The 8,922-nt window shown below is 45.6% G+C and overlaps 1 pseudogene; it reads right to left on the bottom strand.

Annotated features, from left to right (window-relative positions):
* Positions 1 to 7,046: 7,046 nt before the first annotated feature.
* LOC101997974 lies at positions 7,047 to 8,402 on the bottom strand (annotated as a pseudogene).
* Positions 8,403 to 8,922: the final 520 nt, after the last annotated feature.

Here is an 8,922-nt window from a genome sequence, read left to right as displayed (position 1 = left end):
CAGTGAGTGAGTGGGCTGACCTCTGTGTGGGCAGCGAGTAAGTGGGCTGACCTCTGTGTGGGCAGCGAGTAAGTGGGGTGACGGGAACTCTGGAAGTTGCCTACACGTGTACACAGATTTGTGCAGCAGCCCCCAGCTTGAGGGTACAAATCTGCATGACTACAGGCCCTGGCTGGAAACCCAGGTAGGGCTGGCGAGCACTTGAACCCAGTGTTAAGGGGAACAGCTCCCTAGTGCAGGCGTTGTTGCCAAAGCTCGAGTGTGGGCGCAGGGTCAGGTGAAAGTCCTTGGTTTCTCAGTCTTAGCAACTCATCCAGATGGGATGGTTCCAAAACCCTGTGCAGGCCAGATGGATGAAAGACGAACTTCGTGGATTGATGAACTTTGTTCTCTTAGTAGGGCACTCCCACCCTGGCAGTGACTCTGGGTCCTTTCTCCCATGCCTGGAAGATGACAGACCTGAGTCCAGGTAGGCTGGCTACTAGAGAGACATTCTTGCTTACCTTGAGAACTTAGGGTTCCCAGGGCAGTGACTGCTGGGGCCTAGACAACCTTAATGAGAACAGTGAGACTCAGCCAGGAAAACCCAGAGCTCAGCTGGAGACTGAGTCAGAGTCCAGAGAGCCCCTCACAGGCTGTACTCAGGTAAGTGCAGTGTTCAGGTGTTGCAGTCAATAAATTAATTGAATTTATGACATTTAATCCCCACCACCACATTATGAGACAGGTCTCTCTCGGCATGTTTTCTAACTTTTTTTTTTTTTTTCGAGACAGGGTTTCTCTGTGGTTTTGGAGCCTGTCCTGGAACTAGCTCTTGTAGACCAGGCTGGTCTCGAACTCACAAAGATCCGCCTGCCTCTGCCTCCCAAGTGCTGGGATTAAAGGCGTGCGCCACCACTGCCCGGCTCAGCATGTTTTCTAAACAAGAGGCCAATGCTCTGAGGCCGGGTACTTCCCTCAGGCACAGGACAGAACCTGCAGAGCTGGATTGGAACTCAGGGCTGCTAGGGTTGCCCTGTATGCTTCTTCCTCCATGAATAGTTATAGAAGTCTCAGGGGAGCAGGGTGGAGTGCTCACAATTACCCGACATGGAAGGTTACCCTGCTTCATATGCTTTCAGTCTCGCCACCCCCAGGACTGCATAGCAAGACACTGTCTCAGAAACAACAAAAACCACCAATCAAAAGCGGAGCTGGGGAGGTGGTGACTCAGTGGGTGAGTTGCCTGCTGTGTACACATGAGGACCAGAGTTTGGATTCCAAGGAGCCACATGAAAAGCTGGGGGCAGCCACAAGTGCCTGTAACCCCAGGGCTGGGAGTAAGGTCGAAGAGGATTGTTGGGGCTCCTTGGCCAGCCAGTGTAGCTGGGTTCAGTACGAGATCCTGTCTCAAAGGAATGAGACAGAGTCACAGTGCAGACACCTGATACCTTCCTCTAGGCTCTGTGTGCCTATCAGAACACCTGGGCGCACACACACACACACATGCACACACACACCCCTACCCCCTCAAAACCCAACCAAACAAACTAGGAGCTATAGAAGATGTGTGTAACATGATGAAGGACATCAGGCATTCCTTTTGAGGAATTCTGACCTCCTCCCATGTGTCCTCCTTGTGCTCCGAACTCATAAGTGACACAGCAGGCCATGTGGATGGTCAGCCGGGCAAATGCTTGGTTCTGACCACTCAGCAGCAGCCAATGCATTCATGCTGGGTATAACCTTCCTCTGTGGATCCCCTGGTAGCCTGGACCTGCCCTCCCCAGACTGCTGCAGGAGGCAGACACAGTTAGACTTCATTCACACCCACCAGCATGGCCCCATTTCCTGCAGAGTGGAAAAGACATATAGGCTCACATCTCAAGTAAACAATTTATCTGTGCCTGAGGCTGTTGTGGAAAGTCCAGGCATTTAATGGATGACTGGGAACCAAAGCCATCAAGGAAAGGTGGCCATTGTGCTATTCTCACGGCACAGGTCCCTCCAACTCCGAACCCCAAAGAAGAATCCATAACACAAGAAGGCCATAAAATCAGCGTACAGTTCTAGACAGGGTGCATGGTTTGGAGATCTTTTGCATGTATAGTGGCTATAGCCAAAACCAGGCACGTTACATACTTTAAAGCAGTATACTCAGAGCCTTCTGCATCTACTGCTACTTCCTGGGCATCACACATTGTTTTAAGCTTTTGAAATGGATCCTTGAACCTCATCCTCAGATCCTGTAAGACAGAGAGGCTGGTTTTATAGGTTGCCCAAAGTTGAGACAATGAGTCGTAAATCAACACCACCACAGTACGGCTGCCAGGAGACAGTGTAAACAGAGCCTGCGTTCTGACCACAAAGACCCATGTAGACATCCTGGACAGGATGTGTGGTGTCAGCAGGAAGCAGTGCCAAACTTAAGTTGGTTTGTGCATGAGTACATTTGTGTGCATGCCTTTATGCGTGCCCAGATGTGTACAGGTGCACATGTCAAGAGATGAAGCTCAGGTGTCAATTCTCAGGTGCCATGTACTTTTTAAATTTTAATTTTATTAAAATATTTTTAATGCATATAGGCATTCTGCCTGCCTGTATGTGTTTACTCCCTGGGAACTGAAGTTATAAACATACAAACAGTTACGAGCTGCCATGTGGGTGCTGGGAACCAAACCTAGGTCCTTGGGAGAACAGCCAATACAGATATCAAGCAAGAATTATAGTTAAAATATTTAGTCCATATACATTTGACAAATTAAGGAAAATACTCTATAATCGATTCTATTTTTTAGTCTAAAGTTTTATACCTAATTTATCTTTTATCATAACTAAGGAAATCTGTTGCAGTTTATAGTAAAATAGTCCTACACTAGCCCAGAATGGAGTGTAATAAAGTTTTATTTATTTAGTGGTAGACTCAAAAAAAAAAAAAGCAGTGATCAGCAGTCCTCTGCATGAGCAGGGAACTGGAACTGAATCCAGCAATCAAAAAGCCTGTAAACGATTTATGTCTGCACTTATAGTATAAGAAACTACACCCAAAGTAGGTCAGTATCTTAAAGGCCATTGGCTGAAGGAGCACCACCCCCTTTTGTCTAAATAAGAGAGTTCTAAACCTAACACAAAACTACACACAATAAGAACAAATATCAAACATATATAAAAATTAGAATTATAAGCAGCATGAACAACATCAAGCAAGAAACATATTCTAAATGTTTCAATAGCTATCCTATCCTAAGGAATCTAAATCTTATATTAGAAATGGCTTGGCTAAGTCATGACAGGAAAGTAATTACGACTATCTAGTCTTCAACCTCATCGAAGACCTGAGAAGGAAGATAATATTATTTGAATAGATAGGAAGTGTAATCAAGCAACTTCCAAAATGTATAATAAATGACAGAGACAACTTGCTACCTGGGAAATCACCCAAAGTCTCATTTGCAACGTTGGAAAAACCAACTTTGGCTAAGGCCTAGAGTAACTTACAGACCATTTTCAGTGGCAGGAAATTTTTTTTTTTTTTTTTTTGGTTTTTCGAGACAAGGTTTTTCCGTGGCTTTGGAGCCTGTCCTGGAACTAGCTCTTGTAGACCAGGCTGGTCTCGAACTCACAGAGATCCGCCTGCCTCTGCCTCCCAAGTGCTGGGATTAAAGGCGTGCGCCACCACCGCCCGGCTTGCGCCACCACCGCCCAGCTAATGGCAGGAAAATTTTAAAAACTGTTTTACTCTGCTTGTCCAGTCTGGACACTGTGCATTTTGTCAGTGGTTGAGGCAGGGGCAGTTCTTTCCACAAAGTCCAGTTTTGACAAGAAGAAAACAAGCTCCAACATTCTCTCAGGAATAGATTGGTGCTGCCAGGAGCAACCATGTCTCATGTCAACAAAATCCTAAGTTATTTAAATGCCATATTCTACAGTTCTTTGAAGTGGTTGAAGATTCCCTATCTATGTGGGTATAATCTCTATGTATCTAAAGAACCTGATGAACTTTAAGTATGACAAACATGGATGACTATTGACCTATAATACTAAATTCCTGTATAGCTTAAAGACTAGGACTTCATATTAGAATGAATATTAAACCATCTTCAAATGACTGTACAGCAAATGAGGACAATAAACTCAAAATGTGAGCAATGTATAAGTATCTTGATCAGAGGTAGAAATGTATAGTGCAATATGATAAATATATCCTAAAACTGTACCAATATACAGATTGTCTTAAACAGAGGTGGAAACATGCATGCATACAATATGACAAAAATAACTTTACATAGGTGTACAAATATTGTAAACAGAAATAGGAGCATATTCAATATAACAAAATTTGAATTTGTACCAATATACAAGACTCTATACCAATGTAAACTGTCTATAAATAATAGCTCACAAGTATTCACTCTATTACTATTATTTTTAGTGTGAGTAAGCTCACACTAATCTACCTATTATCCCATCCAATATCCTTTTTTTTCAAAGAAGATCCCTGAGCCTACATAATTTCCACCCCAATTTTCAACCCTATGCCAGTTTAATAAACCCCTAATTGATGTCCTTAACCATGAGGACAAACTTTGTTGGGAAAGGGAACGTTGTCTTCCAGAATTACTTCCAGCTGTCATGTGGTGATGTTCTTCCTATGGGATCCTGTAAAACTAAGTTTCAAGATTACTGTCTGGTATAATTGCAAATAGTCTATGAGTAATTGATAGGGTTTTTCTGAACTCCTTATTTGGAGTTCTGGCCAGAACGTTGTAAGAAGGTGCACCATTTCAGCTAACCAAGTTGGAACCATCTTAAGCAACTGGTACCCAAAACTGATCTTAAAGTAGTACTATCAGGATTATGACATCATATCAACCAAGTGGAGTCATTGTTGTGGGACCCCATCTTCTTCCTGGAAACTTCCAAGATTACTGCAAGAAAATTTATTGTTCATTGTTGAAAACTTAAACATTATTCATATAGACATATATTCAATGAAAGGTATGATAGAGACAGAAGTAGGTATGGAGAAAAATATTCTTTTTTCTAAATTCTTCTTTTTGTCTGATACCAGATGGCTCCTGACATGAGACAGAAACTCTGAATTTTTCTTTTAACAACATTCTTGCATTTAGAGAAGCATAGACATTGTCCAACTCCAAAGTTAGCTTTGATTTTTAAGTGAGTCACAACTAATATTATACTGCAAGATATATATATTTCAGGTAATGAAATTTTACCCTGAAGATGACCTGTCCTCATATGTCAGATTTCTCTTTGCTTGGTGATCCTTTCTGGATAGTTATCTTTTCTTCTTTAGGCATCTAAATGTCCTAGGTCTCTTGACTTTTTGAAGATGAGTATTTTCCTGCAAAGTCAAGAACAGAACCCTGCTCCAACACTTATGAGGCTTTCTTGTTTTGTTTTTGTTTTTGTTTTTGTTTTTCGAGACAGGGTTTCTCTGTAGCTTTGGTGCCTGTCCTGGAACTAGCTCTTGTAGACCAGGCTGGCCTCAAACTCCCAGAGATCCGCCTGCCTCTGCCTCCTGAGTGCTGAGATAAAAGGCATGCGCCACCACCGCCCGGCTTATGAGGCTTTCTTATCATCTGTATGATTGTCTCCTCTGTGGATGAGCTGTCATTTATCTGTCTCAAGAGGTTTTTCTTTTCCAGACCGAATCTTTATTAATTTTGACAGTATCCATAGCTTTTCTTGTCCTGTGGAAACAAGAGAGAAAACCCTTCCCCAATGTGGCACATCTGGTTTCCATTCTGAGGTCGATGCATTCTTGAATACATCAGCTGATTTAATTCTGAAGTTTTTTCTTATCCAATGTCAGTTGCTGTTGTTCCTTTCTCATTAGCATTAAGAAAATTCAAGGTTAATAAAGCATTATACAGTCATTTCTGGGGGTATTTCTCATCCCTTTCTGTTTGTTTAACATATCCTTTATAGTTAGATTTGATCTTTCTATAACTGCCTGACCTGTAGGATTGTTTGGTATACCTGTAATATGCTTTATATTATAATAAGAAAAAAATTGTTTCATTTTCTTAAAGTCATATGCTGGACCATTGTCTGTCTTTATTTGTGCAGGTATACCCATCATGGCCATAACTTCTAGTAAATGTGTGATTACTGAATCAGCCTTTTCTGAACTCAAAGCAGTTGCCCATTGAAAACCTAAACAAGTGTCAATGGTGTGGTGATTTAATTTTTCAAATTCTATGAAGTGGAAAACATCCATCTGAAAGATTTTATTCCTTTGAGTGCCCTTTGTGCTACTTCCTGCAGGTAGTGGTGTTTGATTATATAAAGAACAAGTAGGACATTTCCTTATAATTTCCTTAACTTGTTGCCATGTAATAGAAAACTCTTTTTTTTTAGACAAGATCTCCTGAGTAAATTGGAAGCATGGGGACCTTGGGAGAGGGTTGAAGGAGAGGGGAAAGGTGGGGAGGGAAAGGAGCAGAGAAAAATGTAGAGCTCAATAAAAAAAAATCAATAAAAAATAATTAAAAAAAGAAAACTCTTTTTTTGGTAACCAAAATGGGAACTTTTATTTACACAAAGGACAGAGTGGGTGTGGGCAAAGGGGACTGGAAAACAGTGATGCCAGAAACGAGGGAGATGGTGTTTAAATGCTCAGATGGGAGGCGGAAAGGCAATTGTGGGGCTGGCCTAAGGATTGCCAGCTCAGGGTCCTCACCCTCAGCAGACACCCAATAAAAATAAGTCCAGACAGTGAGAATGGGATGAGGACCATCAGAGGCACCTGCCCCGAGGGTGGAATGGCCAGCAGAGAATGGCATGGATGAGGGTTAATCAGTACTCTGGGAAGAAAGGAAACCCTGTTCCCCCAGGAGTGGTGGCTCTTCAATACTTGCTCTGTTGACCTCATCTTTACTCTAGTGCTCTCTCTCCCAACCCCTCCCTCACTGAACTTGTCTTCAGGACCTCTGGGTTCCAGACAAGGTCCTGAGAAATCTAGCTTTCTGGGCTGGGGCTGGGGTGCATGTCCACTCAGAGGGGACCCCAGGATGCTAATAGACTCTGTCCTGGCTGTTTGCTCAAGGCCCCTTGATGGACCCAGGCTCTGTGAGATTAGCAGAGGTATAGGCTGAAGCCTCCAGGCAGGCGGCAGGCTCACAGAAACCAGGCAGCCCCACTGTGCCTGGCCGGCAGGGTCAACCAGCCTCTCCTGGAGCCCCCGGAGATCCCCGGTCTCCATCTTTGCCATTGATTGCCTGACCAGGCTGGCCAGGAAGACCTGGGCTCCCTGGGGGTCCGGGCATCTCGGGGTGCTCACGTCCCATTTCTCCTTGGTCACCTTTCTCTCCACGCTTTCCCTTGGGCCCAGTGTTGCCAATCTACCCACAGCTCCCACGATGCCAGGAATGCCTCAGGGTCCAGGATGCCCATGGGGTCCCTGTTTGCCTGGATATCCAGGGGGCCCAGGAGGTCCTGGAGGACCCACCATTCTGGCTGCACCCAGGGCTTCCTGCTTGGCACTCACAGCCACCTCTGCCAGTTGCTCTTGAGTCATCTTCAGCACCACGTCCACGATATGCTGGTTACTGGCAACTCTGCCCACTACTCCTTGCTTCCCAGGTTGTCCCTGCAGGCCTTGATCTCCCACTGGTCCTCAGGGTCTGGGAAGCTCGGGATAGCCCTGCACTCCGGGGGCACCTGCATCCCTGCTGGTGCCAGGGTATCCTGGTTCTCTACGAACTCCTTGCTGTCTCTTGGGTCCCTGCTCTCCCGACTGGCCCATCTCCCCCTTCTCCCCCCATGGGAGGCCGGCCACCCCCGGGTCACCCACTCCACCTTGGGGCTCTGTTTTCCCTGGGGAACCCTTACCTCCTTTGATACCTGGCAAGCCTTGGGGTCCTGGAATTCCTAGGGGGCCCTGCTCTTCCTTGGGGCCCTGTTGTCCTTGAGGGCCTGGCTGCCGTACTGGTCCTCTCTCACCCTGATCACCCTTATGTCCCATTGTGCCCTGTGGACCATTTCCCCTGGAGACCCTGGCTTCCCTTCTTTCCCAGGACGACCGGAGATTCCAGGGAAGCCCTGCTTGCCTGGTTCACCCTTATTTCCAGGGCCTCCTTTTGTCCCAGGCTGACCTGGCACATCTGCTAAGCCCTGGTGGCCTGGGCTTCCTGGCTGTCCCACCTGTCCTGTGTTGCCCTTCACGCCAGGTATGCCCGGGTTCCGTCCTTGCGGTCAATGCCTGGAGGACCCGTTGTTCCCTTTGGGTCTGTTATCCCCTGGGGCCCTCGGGTACCTTGGCTCCCCACATCCCCCTTCTCACCAGTTCGGCCTGGTGGCCCCCTTGGACCTTCTTCACCCAGTGACCCAGCAGCTCTGATGTGGCCTACCAAGCTTTTATATCCACAAGGACCCATCTCTCCCTTAGGTCCTGCCATGCCTGTGTAGAGAGGCATCCACATCTGCCTTGGGGCCCTAAGAGCAAGGAAGAGCTGACAGACTGGCAGGAAAATACAAGACAAGCAGACACCAGCAACCTTTCCCAGCATAGACAGCCAGGCGGGACAATTCAAAAACTCTTTTTTTTTTAAAGTTTTGCTATTGACATGTTTTTTTATAAAATTCTGAGGCCTTCAACACATTTCCAATCAGTAATTGGTCAATTTCTGCATTACCTTGTGCTAGAGGACCTGGCAGACCCCTATGGGATTGGGTGTTATGTATACTGGACAAAGCCTATTCCTGATTATAGCTTGAACCTGAATACATATTTTTTTTTGTTTTTTTTTTTGTTTTTTTTTTTCGAGACAGGGTTTCTCTGTGGTTTTGGAGCCTGTCCTGGAACTAGCTCTGTAGACCAGGCTGGTCTCGAACTCACAGAGATCCGCCTGCCTCTGCCTCCCGAGTGCTGGGGTTAAAGGCGTGCGCCACCATCGCCTGGCGAACCTGAATACATAT

This window comes from Microtus ochrogaster (genome assembly GCF_000317375.1).
Source record: "Microtus ochrogaster isolate Prairie Vole_2 chromosome 14 unlocalized genomic scaffold, MicOch1.0 chr14_random_1, whole genome shotgun sequence".
In the NCBI taxonomy this organism is placed as follows: Eukaryota; Metazoa; Chordata; class Mammalia; order Rodentia; family Cricetidae; genus Microtus; species Microtus ochrogaster.
Note: the sequence above shows the minus strand (reverse complement) of the source record. Positions and strands in the feature narration are given on the sequence as shown.